At 45.2% G+C, this 20,299-nt stretch overlaps 1 long non-coding RNA gene across 1 annotated transcript in view; it reads left to right on the plus strand.

The window, feature by feature from the left end:
- LOC137543898 (uncharacterized) overlaps positions 1–20,062 on the plus strand; it is a 66,472-nt gene extending 46,410 nt beyond the window's left edge. The window contains exons 4-6 of the long non-coding RNA XR_011025657.1: positions 10,791–10,845; positions 10,942–11,109; positions 19,985–20,062. This is a non-coding gene — a long non-coding RNA (uncharacterized lncRNA). The remainder of the gene's footprint in view (positions 1–10,790; positions 10,846–10,941; positions 11,110–19,984) is intronic.
- Positions 20,063–20,299: the final 237 nt, after the last annotated feature.

Genomic DNA, 20,299 nt, shown 5'->3' on the forward strand with positions numbered 1-20,299 from the left:
GAAGGAAAAAGTATGGCAGAAAACGCTGCACAACGAGAAGAGGTGACCGGACACTGAGGAAGATTGTGGAGAAGGACCGATTCCAGACCTTAGGGGACCTGCGGAAGCAGTGGACTGAGTCTGGAGTAGAAACATTCAGAGCCCCCGTATACAGGTGTGTGCAGGAAATGGGCTACAGGTGCCACATTCCCCAGGTCAAGCCACTTTTGAACCAGAAACAGCGGCAGAAGCGCCTGACCTGGGCTACAGAGAAGCAGCACTGGACTGTTGCTCAGTGGTCCAAAGTACTTTTTTCAGATGAAAGCAACATTTGCACGTCATTCAGAAATCAAGGTGCCAGAGTCTGGAGAAAGACTGGGGAGAGGGAAATGCCAAAATGCCTGAAGTCCAGTGTCAAGTACAGGTCAGGCGTTTCTGCCGCTGTTTTTGGTTCAAAAGTGGGTTTATCTGGGGAATGCGGCACCTGTAGCCCATTTCCTGTACATGCCTGTACACGGTGGCTCTGGATATTTCTACTCCAGACTCAGTCCACTGCTTCCACAGGTCCCCAAGGTCTGGAATCGGTCCATCTCTACAATCTTCCTTAGAGTCCGGTCACCTCTTCTCGTTGTGCAGCGTTTTCTGCCACACTTTTTCCTTCCCACATACTTCCCACTGAGGTGCCTTGATACAGCACTCTGGGAACAGCCTATTCGTTCAGAAATTTCTTTCTGTGTCTTACCCTCTTGCTTGAGGGTGTCAATGATGGCCTTCTGGACAGCAGTCAGGTCGGCAGTCTTACCCATGATTGCAGTTTTGAGTAATGAACCAGGCTGGGAGTTTCTAAAAGCTTCAGGAATCTTTTGCAGGTGTTTAGAGTTAATTAGTTGATTCAGATGATTAGGTTAATAGCTGGTTTAGAGAACCTTTTCATGATATGCTAATTTTTTGAGATAGGAATTTTGGGTTTTCATGAGCTGTATGCCAAGATCATCAATATTAAAACAATAAAATGCTTTGAACTACTGTATATGAAAGTCTAATGTTTATCAGTACATTACAGAAAATAATGAACTTTATCACAATATGCTAATTTTTTGAGAAGATCCTGTATAGTTGCCCCCAGTGAAGGTAGTACAGTTGCCCCCAGTATAGCTAGTATAGTTGCCCCCAGTGAAGGTAGTACAGTTGCCCCCAGTATAGCTAGTATAGTTGCCCCCAGTATAGCTAGTATAGTTGCCCCCCAGTGAAGGTAGTATAGTTGCCCCCAGTATAGCTAGTATAGTTGCCCCCAGTGAAGGTAGTATAGTTGCCCCCAGTATAGCTAGTATAGTTGCCCCCAGTGAAGGTAGTACAGTTGCCCCCAGTATAGCTAGTACAGTTGCCCCCAGTATAGCTAGTACAGTTGCCCCCAGTATAGCTAGTATAGTTGCCCCCAGTGAAGGTAGTACAGTTGCCCCCAGTGTAGGTAGTATAGTTGCCCCCAGTATAGCTAGTATAGTTGCTCCCAGTGAAGGTAGTACAGTTGCCCCCAGTGTAGGTAGTATAGTTGCCCCCAGTATAGCTAGTATAGTTGCTCCAGGAGAGGGAAGCAGTGCAAAAAAGAGGAGCAGCGGGGACAGCGGCGGGGAAGAGGGCCAGAACCACCTCCTCCCTCACCTGAGTCCCTTCATTCTGCTCTCTCCCCCTTCATAGAATAGCAGCAGCTGCAGGCGCGGCGAGTGGATAATTACTCACTTCCGTGTTCCAAGCGCTGGAGCGCAGCGTCACCATCGTCACAAGTCTCCGCCTTGCCGCTCGGTGTGCTTCCGCTAATCAAGAAGCACAGTGGGCGGCATTGAAGGCGGAGAGCTGTGATGACAGTGACGCTGCGCTCCAGCGATTGGAACGCGGAAGTGAGGTGAGTAATTATCTGTCTGCCAAGCCTGCAGTTGCTGATAATCTATGGAGGAGGAGAGAGGTAAGGGAGGGGGCTTCTGGCCACCCTCCGTGCAGTGGCGTAGCTAAGGAGCCATGGGTCCCGATGCAAGTTTTACAGTGGGGCCCCCCCAAGCACTCTATACATAACAATTGATACGGTGCACCAAAATCTGTCAATGGCAACTACAGTGTCAGAGATGCAAGAATGGGATGAGGAACAGTTTGTTAATGATTACAACAATTCAAAGTATCTATAGAAGTGATTATGAGCACAGGACCAATAGAGAGCTAATACTGTAGATGAGGGAGGGCCTTTCGGGGGCCCCTCTGGGCCAAGGGCCCCGATGCGGTCGCTACCTCTGCAACCCCTATTGCTACGCCCCTGCCTCTGCACCGCTGTCCCTGCTGCCCCTCCTTCTAGTGCTGCTTCCCCTCCTGCTCTGCCGCTGTGGTGGGTCATGGCGATACCCCCCTCGCTGTCAGTCACCCGGTGTGCCACGCCCCCCTGCGTTCAATGGTAGGAACGCCCATGGTAACAGCACAGAGTTTTACATCTTGCTGGGTTTCTGGCAAAATCTCCATGCTTTCATATTCACTTGCTCCTGACACTGGTGAGGATGGGGAATTAGAGAAATAAGCAATGGAATAGTAATTTTGCTGTAAATGTTTCTACTTATTTTTATAAATACTAAAATAGATATCCTCAGCTGTGCCAGGGCTCTGCTGCTCCACAAAAGGAGTTTCCACAGCTGTCCCCATATGACAGTGAGCAAGACCTTCTCAGCATTTTCGCAGTGTGTAACCCTCTTAGAAAGAAACAACCTCAGTATCAATAACTTGGTCTCCCCCCAGAGTCCACCTCAAAACCTTTGGAGCAAGATTCTTCTGTCATGCTGCCCCTACCCTTTGGAATGCCTTGCCACACCCAATCAGGAAATCTCCATCCCTGGAGGCATTTTAACTGAAAAGCCATCTGTATGAACACTATTTCCTCTGTAACACAGTCAATGTATTGATCTGAGGCATATGTATACACATGCTTTGAGGCTTATGGGAGAAAAGCGCTTTACAAATGTTATTGTATTGCTCATTATTATATTATTGCTTATAAGATACCCTGGTTAGTATCATCATCTCAAATACCCCTTGGCACATATACAGTAGAGAGACATGGGAGTGCTCCATTACTGTGTATAAACATTCTATTGTACTTTTTACCAATTAGAAATACTTATTCAGGCCTGGTTATATATGATTTTTGAAACCTTAAAACTTACTATTATTAACTGATTTTATCAATTTCAAGTACCCTCAGTAAAAGGCTTAGGTGCGGTGGCTCCGACCACCCTGTATATCCTAGTAGATGTGGTCACTCTCCAGAAAAAGGTCTAGTTTATAGAGATTCAAAGAGGAGTTAAAAATCGCTATTGCCTGAACTAAAAGCAACCCCCCCCCCCCACCCCCCTAGGGGTGGAAACATAAATTGGAAAGGCAGGAGGCGCTGCGAAAATATAAAATCTAAAAACCGTTTAAAAGGTAAGAAAAGCTTACCTCAAGATCGAAGCATAGTTGAAATAAAAATGTTGGGAAAACACACCAGACAACGCATTTCGTGTATATGAGCCCGCTTCTTCAGGTCAATGAACAGTGTGTTGAGGTCAGTGGCTCAAAGCAACTATAGTGATATCTGTAGAAAAAAAATTGAAAATGACAGTATATGTGTGCTGGAACACATTACTATCATTTTTACTAGGTCCTCCCCAGATTTACTAGATAATTATTTAATTTTTCAAACCATAGGACACTCCTAATAAAAAAAAACAGGAAAAAATATATATATATATACTGAGCCTGGTGCGTCCAGCAAGTCCCAATGTCAGGAGCAAGTTTGCATTGTAGTTTACTGATTATTAGCACAAACAATATAGTAGGAATAGAAAAGAAAATGTTTTGTGCCCTCAGTATGGTAATGAAAATGCCTCCCCAATACCAGCGCATAGAGCAACAGTGGGTGCATAAACCTTTAATACTTTAAAGGAGACCCGAGCTGACATGTGACATGATGAGATAGACATGTGTATGTACAGTGCCTAGCACACAAATAACTATGCTGTGTTCCTTTTTTTCTTTCTCTGCATGAAAGAGTTAAATATCAGGTATGTAAGTGGCTGACTCAGTCCTGACTCAGACAGGAAGTGACTACAGTGTAACCCTCACTTATAAGAAATTTCCCTTTTTACCTCTTGCTTGCTCTCAGAAGCCATTTTCTGCTAGGAAAGTGTTTTATAGTTGGAATTTCTTATCAGTAACGGTCACACTGTAGTCACTTCCTGTCTGAGTCAGGAAGTGACCACCAAGGCCCATAGTACATGTTTCTCCATGTCTGTAATGCCTTCCGTAATTGTGTAAGTAGGAAGCTGCAGAGGTAGCCATGCGGGCTTGCTGGACTGCCCTCCTCTGAGTCTAGTGGCAGCAGAACCTACAAATACCTGCAGAACCAGACCGCAAGTGTGCTGGCTGGCCCAGCTGTCACTTCTCCCTTACTTCCCCTGCCCAGTGTAGGTAGCCAGAGGTACCCTCAGTATTAAGTAGCAAGTAAGAAAGGAGCTCTGGTCAGTGCAATGCCAAGAGCCAGGCGCGTAACCTCTTATTTACACCCTCATCAGGACTCTGCATAGGGAAGGAGGGAGGGACCCACTTGGGAAGGGGAGTTAGCTGCCTTTAGGCACGTGCCTACATTGCTTTATGGTAAATCTGTCCCTGATGTAGGTACTTGTGGGGTGACATTTGGGACACCTGGTGCTGGTCCGAACTGTATTATTCGGACTATAAGACTCTTCCCACCACTTTTGGGGTCTTATGGTCCAAGAAATACAGCTCTATAGCCAATGCATGAGAAAAAAAACTGCTCAATCTTTTCCCTTTCCATTTCTGCAAGCCATTATAGGCAGGATTTCAAAAGTTTTCCCGATTTGTAATACTTTTTCTCAGGGCTTCACACTCTGAAGTTTCACAAGTCTAGCACTGCAGTAACTTTCTGACTCCCGAGCTGCAAGTTCTTGTAAGAAAATTGAGATACTTTCCTTTTTTTGGTCAGTAAAATGCAGCTGAAAGTGCAGGCTGGGAAATAATCCGGGAAACAGCTGCTATGTTGGATAGGTGGCAAAGAGCCTAGAATGTGCTATTCTTAGATTAAGAAAATAGAAGGGTTCAGGTTACACTGAACTTGTCATCATAATCTCCTTTAAAATCAAAATGAACCATCTGAAGGTCAGAGAGGACTATGGGTAATGCATAGTTACATAGTTATTTGGGTTGAAAAAATACCTACGTCCATCGAGTTCAATCAGAGAACAAAGTACAACACCAGCCTGCTCCCTCACATATCCCTGTTGATCCAGAGGAAGGCGAAAAACCCTTACAAGGCATGGTCCAATTTGCCCCAAAAGGGAAAAATTCCTTCCTGACTCCAGTTGGCAATCAAAAGATAAAATTCCTGGATCAACATCATTAGGCATAACCTAGTAATTGTAGCCATGGATGTCTTTAAACGCAAGGAAAGCATCTAAGCCCCCTTTAATTGCAGGTATAGAATTTGCCATAACTACTTCCTGTGGCAATGCATTCTACATCTTAATCACTCTTACTGTAAAGAACCCTTTACTAAATAAATGGCTAAAACGTTTTTCCTCCATGCGCAGATCATGTCCGATAGTCCTTTGAGAAGGCCTAGGGACAAAAAGCTCATCCGCCAAGCTTTTATATTGCCTTCTGATGTATTTATACATGTTAATTAGATCTCCTCTAAGGCGTCTTTTCTCTAGACTAAATAAACCCAGTTTATCTAACCTTTCTTGGTAAGCGAGACCTTGCATCCCACGTATCAATTTTGTTGCTAGTCTCTGCACCTGCTCTAATAACTGCAACAGCGCTGCGTAATATGTTGGCGCTTTATAAATACAACAAATAAATAAATAAAAATAAATAATAAATAAATATCCTTCCTGTAATGTGGTGCCCAAAACTGAATTCCATATTGCAGATGTGGCTTTACTAGAGAGTTAAACAGGGGCAGTATTATGCTAGCATCTCGAGTTTTTATTTCCCTTTTAATGCATCTCAAAATTTTGTTAGCTTTAGCTGCAGCGGCTTGGCATTGAGTACGATTATTTAACTTGGTGCATATATCTAATGTGGTGTTTTCTGTCATTTTATATTGTATACTATAAAAGTACCATGTCATAAGAAAAGTTCAAGAATCATGGAGCAATGACTCTTTAGCCTCTCCTCTTCTCCAGACTGATTGTCACATCCCGCTGTATTTTCCTCAGGAATCTATAGATAGGTATGAGGGAAGCGATGGCTGTCATGCTGATGAGACAATTGCTTGATATACGTGATAAAAAGTTAGCAAGAATTGACATGACTACAGCTGTGGTCACGGGCAGATTCACAAAAAAGGCCACAAAGCCCAGTGCCTTGGGTACCCGGAAGGCTGGGGCGGTGCTACGGTGCATGTGCTCTAGTCCTTGGACTGACCTTTGCTGCTCTGGCCGCATACACTGACCTGTGCTGCCCTCTCTCATCACTGTGAGCTGTGGGCCACAGATGAACCGTAGAGCTTGTACAAAAAACTCAAACATGTTTTTATTTGATATTTTGCAAGGGCAATACTTTAATATATAATGTTTATGATTTTTTTACCGGGGGGGGGGGAGGGGAGGGGGTTATTCTTTTTTTATTATTAAAGAGTGCTGATTCTTTGACTAAAATACTGTAAGTAGAGGATTGGCTGAAGGAAACAATATACGGTACCTCAAGTGCGCTTTTTGGTAATTTTGTCTTGGTTCCTTGATAGCCTGGCCCGGTGCCATCCCAACAGTTTAAATAACATTGGCTCACTTTTTGCCACCCTCCCTGAATGCTGCAAGTGGTGAATTATTAACCGGGCAACAATTTCACAAAAACCAAGACAGCTTTTTTTATGAATAGGACTAAAAGATAACAGTAATATGTCACTAAGTGCTGCGATTTTATAAAGCAGTTTTACCAACACAAATAAAACCTAAGGGGCATATCATTCATTAGCTGTAAAAGTGTTTTTTGGCACACTTAGCTTTGCTAACATCCACACCTCTACTTCAGACAATAATGATGCAGAACAACCAATGACATGGGGGAATTCCTGCCCTGTCATGGAGACCTGAGAATCTGTAATCAGCTGCTGTGATCAGCTCCTAGTCACCGTACAGTGAGGGTTGCTATGATGTCCCAGGATGCAAGTCGTAGACCAAGGTTACCTAAACATGAAGTTAATGTGGCCATACATTTCTCCACTTGGCGGCTCATCGACCATCCGGCATGCGATTCGATAATTATTATCCAATCGGATGAAAATCGGTGCCGCTGAGAGCATGCCTGTTCAACGATCTAAAACTGAATGTATGTATCGATCCGACGTGCTGCAAGATGTTGGGTTGTCGTAGTCAATCGGGTGCACGGAGGTAACAGCGAGCGATATAGGGAGACGAGCGACAAACGTGACAAAACCCCTGGCTCTGTTCCCCCTAGTGTATAAATATGCCCCCCTTGTGTAAATTTATACATTACCTGTCCTATGTCGCCCAGTGCATGGTGCCCATCCGTCTTCCACTTCTTCCTCTTTAAATTGCGCCTCCCGCCGGTGTATAGTGTGTGGCATGTGTGTGACGGCGGGAAGTGGAAGATGGATGGGCACCATGCTGTGGGCGACATAGGACAGGTAATGCATACATGGGGGACACATTTATACACTATTGGGGCAGTGGTGAGGTGGCGGACGTGGCCAATTCCCAAGCGATTTCATTCTGCAATTGATTTGGAATCGGCCTGCAGTGTATGGGTAGGCAACAGATCTCTCTCTAATCAGACTCGATTAAGAGAGAGATTTGTCCCTTGGTCAAATCTGCCCATCATCGCTAGATGTGTGGCTACCTTAAGGGAATATCGCCTTTAAAGTGTACCAGATACGTAGAGGGCGCACTTCTCTTGTGCAGATTGGCCGCAACTGGAGGAAGTTACGGGACCCGGTACCGGCGATAGAGGCTGTGAAGGACGGCGGCGAGGGAGCGATCCATGTGGACTGAAGGAAGCCCCAGGTATTTAGAAAACTCTTAGTTAGACTCGTCTCTGGTACACTTTATTTTCAGTGCTTTCTTTATGTTTGTAATAATAAACAACATCAAATATACATTATAATAGTAAATAAGAAAAAAGGCATCAGGGTATTTGTGGGCCTTTTCAAGTATATCTAGAAGGTTCTTACACAGGTCTCCAACTTCAGAGAGGGGTTTACATGGCTCAGTGTTTACTGGTTGCTTACAGGAAAGGCTACGTGCGTCTTCACCTGAAGGTCCAGAGGAATTTACGAGACTCAGCATTGCTAATTATAGGCTGCATCTCCTGCAGTAGAGATATGAGGGGCGGGCAGGAAATTTTGGCACAGCTGTAGCGAAAGGAGAGAACCTCGGCCAGTGCCAAGAATTATGAGTATCAACATCAGAAATATTCCCTGTGTAAGGCCTCGTTCAGATCAATTAGTGCACATGGCTGTGTGATGGGAACGCAACGCGTACGTTTGCACGCCATCTGTGCTGCTATGCGCTGTGCTGCTGGTCCCTTTCATTATAGTGAATGGGTGAGAGCTGAGATTGTGCACCCAGAGGTGCCAAGCAACTCCTAGACTACATGCTGTGTATTGCTCCTGTCTTTTATTGCCTGAGGAAGCGGGTCCTTGCCCGCGAAACACGTTGCGACTTTTCATTGGGAGTAATTGAATAAAGTGTATATTTTCTGAACTTCGACAGTACTTATGTCTGTTTAAGGTTGGCTGGTCCATCACCGCAACCAAAACGATTTTAAACTTTTTAGTGACTTTTATCCTACCGGCGCCTCTGTACACCTCTGCGCATCTAGAAGTCCACCCTTGGTGGAAGGGTGATTTACCCTACAATTTCCTCCTGTCCACAGAGAGCGACGTCTTATTCCTGAGTGGGGAAAGGCTTGTTCTCCCCACCTGCCTGATCTGTGGTTGCTTTGGAGGCAACCCTGGTTTGTGAGTATAATCAGAGCCGGATTTACAGCTCGGGAGCCTATAGGCACAGAAGTTCTGGCGCCCTAAACCCCGCCCCTCAGCAGAGACCACGCCCCACAAATCACACCCGACCAGCATCTGCATGTAAACTCATGCTTGTGGAAGGTAGCAGGGCCAGTCCTTTGCGCACCACCCCGTATAAAGTTGCCTTGCAGCCTAGACAAAAACCCCTCTCCCAGGCAGACTGCAGCATGGACAGTAATCATTCCATATCCCCTCTTCCCCCCCCCCCCCTCCAAGAAAGCATATTTTTTTGAAGAAAAAAAAAAAACCAAGGCTTTCTAACTACAAGCATTCATACTTACCTGGGACTTCCTCCTGCCCTCTGTAGGCTGTGAGCTCCCTAAAATCCTCTTGGTCCTTTCAGCTTCTTCCCTGTCCAGCCTGGTAGTTTGGGATTACAGTGAAACGCGACTAAGCCTAATTGCAGCTTTAACCAGGCCAGACAGGGGAAAAACGGACAAGCCCAGGAGGACAGCAAGGGATCCCCAGGTAAGTATAAATGCTTGTAGTTACAATGTTTTAGTTAAAGGGAAACTTAAGTGAAATAAAAAAAAAAAAGGAAAAAGATTTCAACCTACCTGGGGCTTCCTCAAGGGCCCCTGGACACATACTGTACTCACGACATCCTCCTATCCCCCTTCTGGCCATCAGCAGTGACCCCCGCAAAGCTGGGCTGTCGCCGCCAGACGGTGGCTACTACGCATGTGCGGCCCTAAGCTGTGCACACCCTGGTCGCACTATCGCCGCCAGGAGCGCTCTGTGCAGTTTGTGGAAATTGCTACTGACAGTGGGAGCATGACTAGAGTGCATGCAGCTGCGAATGCGCTGTTGCTTCCAAATGGCCAATTTCGCAGAGGTCGCCGCTGCTAGCCAGAGGGGATCAGGAGGATGTCGTGGCCACAGTAAGAGTCCAGGGGGTGGATCGTAGATGAAGGGGGAACAAATATCACCTCACTGCAGACCTCCGTTGTAGGTGCAATGAACTCTGGCTGGAGCCGTAGCACATCAGTGAGGCGCCTGTTCCCGTCTGCCAAGCTGAGGGAGAAGGTGGCTGCAGCGTAAGTTGCTCTGTTCATGTCTGCGCTCTGTGGCCTCCCGATCGCCATGCTGTTCCTTTTCTTCTCTTCTCCCCACCTCTTCCATGGTCACAGGGCAGGTGATGTCGGGGGCTACGGTTCAAAGAAAGAGTGGGGACAGAGGAAGCAGGCAGCCGTATAAACATGTGCTGCCGCCACCGGGTCACACACATGCTTCCTCCAATAGTTTTGCACGCTGCACGGATCTGACGTGCAATGCTCGCTGTATGCATGAGGGGAAGGGGCGACGCGATCGCGCTGAGAGTGGCCAGGCCGGGGTGGGGGATTAAGTGAAGTTCCGCTCCCCGCTTTTATTGTACATACAGGGGAGATGTATGTACATACTTAAGGGGCCCCGCCTCTGCCCCAGAAGCCGCCTGTAGGCACGTGCCTACAGTGCCTTATGGTAAATCCGGCCCTGAGTATAATACTTACACGTCATATTATACCCCCTCCTTCCTTAAAACATACTACACCATATTGGGCTCTCGGTCTTCTACCCTTAATACTTTATAAGATGGCCACTAGACATCGAGGTTGGCCCATGACTAGGTCGCAGTGTTCAATTTCGGTCCTCTTTGTATTTGAGTTTGACACCCCTGCTCTGTAGGATCCAGACACTTCCGTTTCCTTAAGTATTTTCTTTTTTACATGTTTGATGCCTTGGATTCTCTTTAAAGACAGCCGTAGCGACTGATTGAAAAGAGCCAGATTACAGAATTGGAGAGGAAGAAGGTAAGCGGAGACCAGAGGCACTCACTGTATGTAAAAGGTTCAAAAGTTAGAGTCACAAATACTTCAAATAACTCTCACCTCCTTTGGTGGCTGAAGCTGTACAGGGGTCAGCAAATGCGCTTGTGCTGTCTACACTCTGGCAAGAGCATCATCAGGATTGGCAGATGTCATCTTCTTCACCGGATTCCAGAACTCGGTGTGGGACTACAAGGCTCCGAAGAACTGCAGTCGTCAGTGCGTAGAGGACATCCAGGGACCGGGAGAGTAAGTCATGTACATCGAAGGGGACACATAGAATAAAATTTGAAAGTTAAAACGTATTTATTCAATGAAATAATAAATACAATCTTTAGGGGTACTACTTTTTTCGAGGATCTTTGATCATTGTGTTGAGTGTTGATTTGAATTTACATGGTGCGCTAATATTTTTTTAATGCTTTCTGATCAGTTTTGGTTTTGTTGGATGTAGTTTTTATTTTTAAAACAGGATCTTTGAGTAAAATAGACCACAGCTTACTTAACCGCTTCAGGTTCCATTGTTTTTACCCCTTAAGGTTCCTGACAATTTTGGCATATAAGCTGTGTCCCTATGAATACAGCAATAACTTTTTATTATCTATGTCATCAAAGTCATACATATATTATTTTTTCAGGACAAACTTTTAGGTGCTATTTTTTTCCAAGTAATATTTAATTGTACAGACAATTTATAGAGGAAAATTAGGCGTAAACGCAAAAAAAAAAAAAAAAAAAAAATACATTGTTTCACATATCCCATTCCTCATTTTTTCACCACAGTTGTAAAATGCTGAGTCTTTGGAGGGCTCTTAAAGTGGATCCGAGATAAGCTTTTACACAATCCATAATTGTGCCCCTTACATATATTATATAGGGCATTCCTCAAACCAAATACTTTTTTTTAATGCGCTAATTCCCTATAAACTAAACCAGAGCAGGGACAAGGTCCTCCAGTACCCAAGGCTGAGACACCAAAGTGCGCCCCTCCATCCCTCCCACCCAGGGCCGGGCCGAGGCATAGGCTGGAGAGGCTCCAGCCTCAGGGCGCAGTGTAGGAGGGGGCGCAGAATTCATTCAGCTGTCATTCCTAATTTTGTTTTGAAGCAGAAATAAAGAAGAAAAGGGGATACATGGCAGTTACTGCAAGCCAGTTAACTAGATATTAAGGTGTTGGGGAGGTTGTGGGCCCTGTGGCGCCTCTTAGTCTAATAGCAATCAGTGTGTGACGGCTGGGGTGGGAGGGATGGGGGGGGCGCACTTTGCTGTCTCAGCCTTGGGTGCTGGAGGACCTTGTCCCTGCTCTGCTCCCACCCCAGCTGTCACACACTGATTGCTATTAGACTAAGAGGGCCACAGGACCCACAACCTCCCCAACACCTTAACATCTAGTTATCTGGCTTGCAGTCACTGCCATGTATCCCCTTTTCTTATTTATTTCTGCTTCATACACAATTAGGAATGACAGCTGAATGAATTGTGCGCCCTCTCCTACACTGCGCCCTGAGGCTGGAGCCTCTCCAGCCTATGCCTCGGCCCAGCCCTGAACTAAACAAGCCGCATCCACAGTTCCTCCAGCCCCTAGGCATTCTCAGTCCCACGTAGCAAGTGATCATGGGAGATCATTCTGGGGAGGAGGAGGCTTTTCCCGAAGGAAAAGGCGTTACCAACCGGGAGCTGTTTAGATTTCAGAGGCAAGGGGGTGGAGAGAGGAGTGGAGTTTTCACCGGCTGAGGGGTGGAGATACAGGACAGCTTGGCTGTGTAATGATGACAAGCAGAATATGGCTGCTCTCATTTGATCACAAGAAGAAATAATCATATACCATTGAAGCTGTTTGCAGCTAGATTCACTGTGTAAACCAACGTTAGATAAGATACAGTATATAGACAAGTTACTTGCTATAGTTAGTCTTTCATCTCGAATCCGCTTTAAATAGAGAGACCACACCTCCTGCATAATAAATCAAGACAGCCAGTACAATACACTGCCCACTTCAAGGCCAGAGAAACACCAAGGCTGTAGACAGAATAGGGCCACCTGCTGGTGGTCAGCAGATGTGCAAGTCAGCCAGTGTCAATACTGCCCCAGAAAACAGCAGGACATGGTCCTGACATACAAAACTAGCATGCAACTACTACACAGCTACAGACATTTTAATTTTCAGTGGAGATCTTTTGTTGGAATCTCCCCTTGGTTGACGGAGTTCCACTCTGTCATCAGCCTCCCAGCGGCGACCGCAGCTAGGAGACTGTTAAACGGCGCAACCGCTGTCTATTTACACTGTACAGTGATGTGATCTACGGCAGCGCTGTACTGGGGACAGCCCTGTGACACGGCTGTCCCCCTGGAAGGCAGGATAGCGATCAGCTGTCATAGGCTTCTGCCTAAGGCAGCCCATTGCTGTGATTGGCTGGCAGGGAAGGGAGGGATGGGAATTAAAATAAATAAAAAAAGGGAAATGTTTAAAAAAGTAAAAAACAAACAAACATGCAGGCAAGGATCAAAGCCCACCAACAGAAAGCTCTGTTGGTGGGCAGAAAAGGGGGGTGCAGGAATCACTTGTGTGCTAGATTGTACGGCACTGCAGCAAGGCCTTAAAGCTGCAGTGGCCTAAATTGTAAAAAATTGCCTGGTCTAGGAGGGTGTAAGCCTACAGTCCTCAAGTGGTTAAATAATGCATTACCATAAATAAAACCCACTTATTTTATTTCCCCATTTGTCCAGGTTATTACACCATTTAAATTATGTCCCTATCACAATGTATGGCGCCAATATTTTATTTGACAATAAAGATGCATTTTTTCAGTTTTGTGTCCATCACTATTTACAAGCCCATAAATTGAAAAATAATAGTCATATACCCTCTTGCCATGCATACTAAAAAAAGTTCAGTCCCTAAGGTAACTATTTATGTTTTTTTATTGTAATTTTTTTTTTTTTAATGCAAAAGTTTTATTTGGTTATTTTTGGGCGAGTGTGGGAAGTAAGAAGTTAATTTTACATTATATGTAGGTCTGTTTATTAAAATAAATGTATGTTCATGTAATTTTACTATTTGGCCACAAGATGGCCTCAGTCATTAGCTTCCTGCGTGTGTTTTTAGTACGTGAAACAGGAAGCAATGAGTGTGTTTATAAATGACCACAGGCATCTCATTGATGTCATGATCATTGACACGGGGACCTAGATCAACTGCGTTCCCATTCATTGATTTCCAGGCTAACGGGCATGGGAGTGCGCGCACGAGCGAGGGGGCGTACACACAACGGTGATTGCGGAGGAGTACGTAAATCTACGTCCCTGAGGCTTAGATGAAGTTTTTAGGGGCATAGCTATACAGTACTGTAATTATTAAGTGGTTAAATCTATATATATAAAATCGGATGTATGTATGTATGTGTGTATGTGTGTGTGTATGTGTGTGTGTGTGTATGTGCCGCGATCACGCGAAAACGGCATGACCGATTTGAACGAAACTTGGTACACAGATCCCTTACTACCTGAGATGATATGTTCTGGGGGTCTCGCGGCCCCCCTGCACACCTGGGCGGAGCTACAAACAGCAAATCAGATTCCACCCATTCAAGTCAATGGAAAAAATGGAAAAGGCTGCCATTCCCACAGTAATCAAGCCACAGTCCCCACACTTGGCACAGTTGGTCACTTGGTGACCGAGGTTACAAATCCAGGAAAAGTGGGCGGAGCATAAAACAGCCAATCAAATTGCAGCTATTCATTTTAAATGGGAAAATGTAAACTGCAGCCATTCTTAGACTGTTAATCGCAGGGTTCTCAAACTTGCCACACTTGGTCACTGGGTGAATGTGATTAAGATTCAAGAAAGTGGGTGGAGCCTAAAAAAGCCAATCAAAATTCACCTATTGATTTTCAAGGGGAATATTTAAACTGCTGTCATTCTTACACTGTTAATGGCAGAGGCTTCAAACTTCCTACAGTGTGTCTTTGGGTAACTGGGGTCCAAATTCACTAAAGGGGCGGGGCCACATACAGCCAATCAGATTTCCTTGGTGGATAAACTGCTTCCATTCACACATTTTTGATGCCAGGAACCTGAAAGCTCACAAACTTGGTCATTGAGTGACTGTGTGTCAAGGTTACAAAAAGTGGGCGGAGCCAAAAACAAACTTCACTGGGAAAATATAAACTGTAGGCATTCTTACACCTTTAACGGCAGAGTTCTCAAACTTTGCACAGTTGGTCACTGGGTGAATGAGATTAAGAATTTGGAAGGTAGGTGGAGCCTACAACAGCCAATAGAAATTCACCTTTCGATTTTCAAAGGGAATATTTAAGCTGCTACCATTCTTATACTGTTAATAGCAGATGCCTCAAACCTGGTACAGTCGGTCACTGGGTGATTAGGGTTCAAATTCAGAAAGGGGGCGGAGCCACAAACAGCCAATCAGATTTGTTTATTTTTCAATGGGAATATACAAAGTATTGATACCAAGGACCCCAAAGCTGATAAACTTGATAGAGTGACTGTATGTCAAGGTTAGAAAAATTGTGCGGCGCCAACAACTTAATTTTTTACATGGCAGGGTTCTCAAACTTGACACAATTGGCCACTGGGTGACTGGGATTAATATTCAGAAATGTGGGTGGAGCCTAAAAACAGCCAATCAAAATGTACCTATTGATTTTCAAGGGGGAACATTTACATTACATTTTACTCCGTCTAATCTGGGCTGCGTGTGTGTTCCAATACACCAAGCGTCACATGCTAATCATGTGACGCTTGGTGTAATGGAGCGCACACGCAGCCCAGATTAGACGGAGAGGACAGCGTGCTTCTGAGCCGAAAGCTATGCGCCGGCCAGAAGTGAAGAGGGAAGAAATATGTTCAGGTCAAGGGTCAAGCAAGTCACCGGGACACTGGCATGAATAGTGCATGAACAGCGGCAGACGGAGGGGGCAGGAGGAGGTCACAGTATGTACTTTTGACCCCCCACACACTGGAGTTATCTGTTTATTCAGCTGTGGTATCCTTTAATGGCAGAGGTCTCAAACCTGATACAGTCAGTTATTGGGTGACTGGGGTCCAAATTCACTAAAGTGGGTGGAGCCACAAACAGCCAATCAGATTTTTTAAATTGATTTCAGCCATTCTGTTATTGGCAGGGTTCTCAAACGTGACACAGTTTGCCACTGGGTGACTGGGACTAATATTCAGGAAAGTGGGTGTAGCCTACAACAGCCAATCAAAATTCACGTTTTGATCTTCAAGGGGAATAATTACATTGCTGCTATTCATACACTCTTAATGGCAGAGGCCTCAAATCTGGTACAGTCAGTCACTGGGAGACTGGGGTTTAAATTCTGAAAAGGGAGTGGGCCAAAAACAGCCAATCAGATTTGTTTAATTTCAATGGTAACATGCAGCTTATTGATGCCAAAGACCACAAAGCTCATAAACTTGGTCAGTGAGTGACTGTATGTCAAGGTTAGTGGGCAGAGCCAAAAACAACTTTTTACATGGCAAAATATAAATTGCAGCGATTCTTACACTGTTAATGGCAGGGATCTCAAACTTGACACAGTTGGTCACTGGGGGACTAGGATTAATATATGGAAAAGTAGGTGGAGCCTACAAGAGCCAATCAAAATTCACCTATTGATTTTCAAGGGGAATATTGAAACTGCTGTCATTCTTACACTGTTAATGGCAGAGGCCTCAAACCTGCTACAGTCGATCATCAAGTGACTGTGGTTCAAATTCACTTAAGGGGTGGAGCCACAAAAATCCAATCAGATCTGCTTTTTTTTGGATAAACTGCTTCAATTCACACAATTTTGATGCCTGGAACCCAAAAGCTCACAAACTTGGTCGACTGTGTGTCAAGGTTACAAAAAGTAGGTGGAGTCAAAAACAGATTTTCGAGGAAATTGTAAACTGCAGCCCTTCTTACACTGTTAATGGCAGGGTTCTCAAACTTTGCACAATTGGTTACTGGGTGACTGGGATTAATATTCATAACAGTGGGTAGAGCCTAAAAAAGCCAATCAAAATCACCTGTTGATTTTCAAGGGGAATATTAAAATTGCTGCCATTCTTGCACTGTTAATGGCACAAGCCTCAAACCTGGTACAGTTAGTCATTGGGGTTCAAATTCAGAAAAGGGGACAGAGCCACAAACAGTTTCATTTCTTGGAAAATACAAATTATTGATGCCAAGGACCCCAAAGCTCAGAAACTTGGTCATTGAGTGACTGTATGTCCAGGTGACAAAAAGAAGGCAGAGCCAAAACCAAATTTCACTGGGAAAATGTAGACTGAAGGCCTTCTTACACTGTTAATGGCAGGGTTCCCAAACGTTGCCCAGATGGTCACTGGGTGACTGAGATTAATATTCAGGGAAGTGGGTGGAGCATATCATAGCCAATCAAAATTCACCTGTCGATTTTCAAGGGGAATATTTCAATTGCTGCCATTTTTACACTGGTAATAGCAGATGCCTCAAACCTGCTACAGTTGGTCATTGGGTGACTGGGGTTCAAATGCTGGAGAGGGGCAGAGCCACAAACAGCCAATCTGATTTGTTTAATTTCTATGGGAATATACAAATTATTGATGCTAAAGACCCCAAAGCTCACAAACTTGGTCATTGAGTGTTTGTGCATTAGGGTTAGAAGAAGTGGGCGGAACCAACTCCTGTCAAATACATACCCGGGCAATGCCGGGTCATCAGTGGGTGGAGACAAATACAAATTTCACTGGAAAAATGTAAACTGCAGCCATTCTTACGCTGTTAATTGGAGTGTTCTTAAACTTTGCACAGTTGCTCACTCAGTGAATGGGATTAATATTCAGAAAAGTGGGTGGAGCCTACAATAGTGTATAAAGCTTCACCTATTGCTTTTCAAGTGGAATATTTAATTGCTACCATCCTTGCACTGTTAATGGCACAGGCCTCAAACCTGGTACAGTTGGTCATTGGGTGACTGGGGTTCAAATTCAGAAAAGGGGGTGGAGCCACAAACAACCCATCAGATTTTTTCATTTCAATACAAATTATTGATGCCAAAGACCACAAAACTCACAAACTTAGTCATTGATTAATTGTTAGGGTTAGAAAAAGTGGGTGGAGCCGACACCAGCCAAATATATTCCCGGGCAACGCCGGGCAATCAGCTAGTTAAAAATAATAAAGGCAATCTTAAAGGGACACTGTAGGGGGGTCAGGGGAAAATGAGTTGAAGTTACCCGGGGCTTCTAATGGTCCCCCGCAGACATCCTGTGCCCTCGGAGCCACTCACCGATGCTCCGGCCCTGCCTCCGGTTCACTTCTGGAATTTCAGACTTTAAAGTCTGAAAACGACTGCGCCTGTGTTGCCGTGTCCTCGCTTCCCCTGATGACATCAGGAGCGCACAGCGCAGGCACAGACCGTACTGGGCCTACACAGTACACTCCTGGTGCCATCAGCGGGAGTGAGGACACGGCAACGCAGGCGCAGTGGTTTTCAGACTTTAAAGTCTGAAATTCCAGAAGTGAACCGGAGGCGGGGCCGGAGCATTGGTGAGTGGCTCCGAGGGCACAGGATGTCTGCGGGGTCTTCAGTCCGAAGCATGCACCCAGGAGAGGATGTCAGGATGTGCTGTGACCCTCAGTATCCCTGCACAGGAAACTCCAGTATATCGATAGCAATAGAGTCAGCACCATCCAGTATTCTTATGCTCTTTATTGGTAAAATAGCATGATGTATGCTGTCAGCAGCGACAGCCCCGCTGTTTCGGTCCACAGACCTTTTTCAAGCTGCTCAGAATGTGCATCACACTACAAATTAAAATCAATGAGTTTAAATAAGCACATTGCCATATTCCAACCAATCACAAACAGGCACCTCCAAGCCAATCAGAGTGCGAAGGCCTTCGCACGGACCTGATAGGAAACTGAGGTCCCTAACATGCAAATTATTCCATTACTACTCCACCCACATGGCGAAAATAACTCCACCTATATCAACGCACATGATGATGATATCTTTTGCGTGTGGATGGGGCCCCGTTCGACCCTTGATGCGTTTTTAGATGATTTACATCTTAAGTGTCCCTGTATTAAATTGACTGCGCATGTGGCAACTGATCAGATTGCGTTTCTGGATACATTGGTGTACAGGTCTGGTGATTGTTTACTCACGGACCTGTACACCAAGCCAACCGATCGCAATTCCATCTTGGAGTATGGAAGTTTCCATCCCCAGCATGTAAAGGATAATATTCCTAGTGGGCAGCTAACAAGAGTGGAGCGGTTAGTGGCTGATCCGGAGAGGCGCAGAGTTAGGATTGAACAAATGCAGATGAAATTTGCTAAAAGAGGTTATCCAGAAGAGGTATGCAGTAAGAGGAGGGGACGGGGTGGAAGTAATGTAAGTGGGTTGAGATTACCTTTTGTTACAACTTATAATAGCCTTAGTCAACAGATAGGGACCGCTATTAGGAAGCACTGGAAGATTTTACAAGAATCGTTTCCTCATGTGGAGGAGTTCAGGTATCCGCCCCTTATGTCATTCCGACGCCCGCCCTCTATTAGGGATAAGGTGGTTCATACCTGTATTCAACCGGAGGAGAAAACCAATAGACGGGGTACATACCCCTGTTTAAATTGCCACATGTGCAGTCATGTGATAAAAGGAGATTGCTTTACACATCCACTGAGTGGCCGCACGTTTCGCATTAATGGTTGTTACAACTGCGAATCAAGATTTGTGGTATACCTGATTAAGTGCTCTTGTGGGTTGGGGTACGTCGGAATGACGACCCAACCACTAAAGGATAGGATCTCGTCACATAAAACGGCGATTAGAGGTGGATGTGAGGAGCAGGCAGTCTCCTTACATTTTAAGAATTGTGGACACACTGTAGCGCAGTTAAGGGTGCAGGTGATAGATCAGGCCCCTTTAACACCGAGGAGGGGAGATCGTTTGAAGCTGTTGCTCACAAAGGAGGCGGGTTGGATTAGAAAACTGGGGACTATGGGGAGAGGTGGTCTGAATAAGGAATATGACTTATTGCCATGCATACTATAACTGCATAGATTGAAGTGTCTGTGTTCTCTTCGTGGTGGGGTATGGTTGTTTAATATTGTGTTTATTTTAACAGGCACTTTTTTGCCAGAGGATGCAGAAGGCCGTTTAACTGCCCAATAGACAGGACCGACCCAGATGTTCCTGATGGAGTGGTGAGTCTCTGTGCACTACAGCACTATAAGTATGTTTTCCCTTTTTCTCCTCTATTTTTGTGAGGCAGCGGATGTTTATATGCAGCGCCGTGCTACGGCTGGGTTGCCGTGGAGACGCGTGCATACGTTGCCATGGGGACGAGGAGGTGTATTGCCCCTACACGCCCCCTGGAGGTGGGAGCATGTGACTTGGTCACATGTAAACTGACGTCATTGGACGTCCGTATGCGGAAGTG

Source organism: Hyperolius riggenbachi, chromosome 2 (genome assembly GCF_040937935.1).
Source record: "Hyperolius riggenbachi isolate aHypRig1 chromosome 2, aHypRig1.pri, whole genome shotgun sequence".
Lineage (NCBI taxonomy): Eukaryota > Metazoa > Chordata > Amphibia > Anura > Hyperoliidae > Hyperolius > Hyperolius riggenbachi.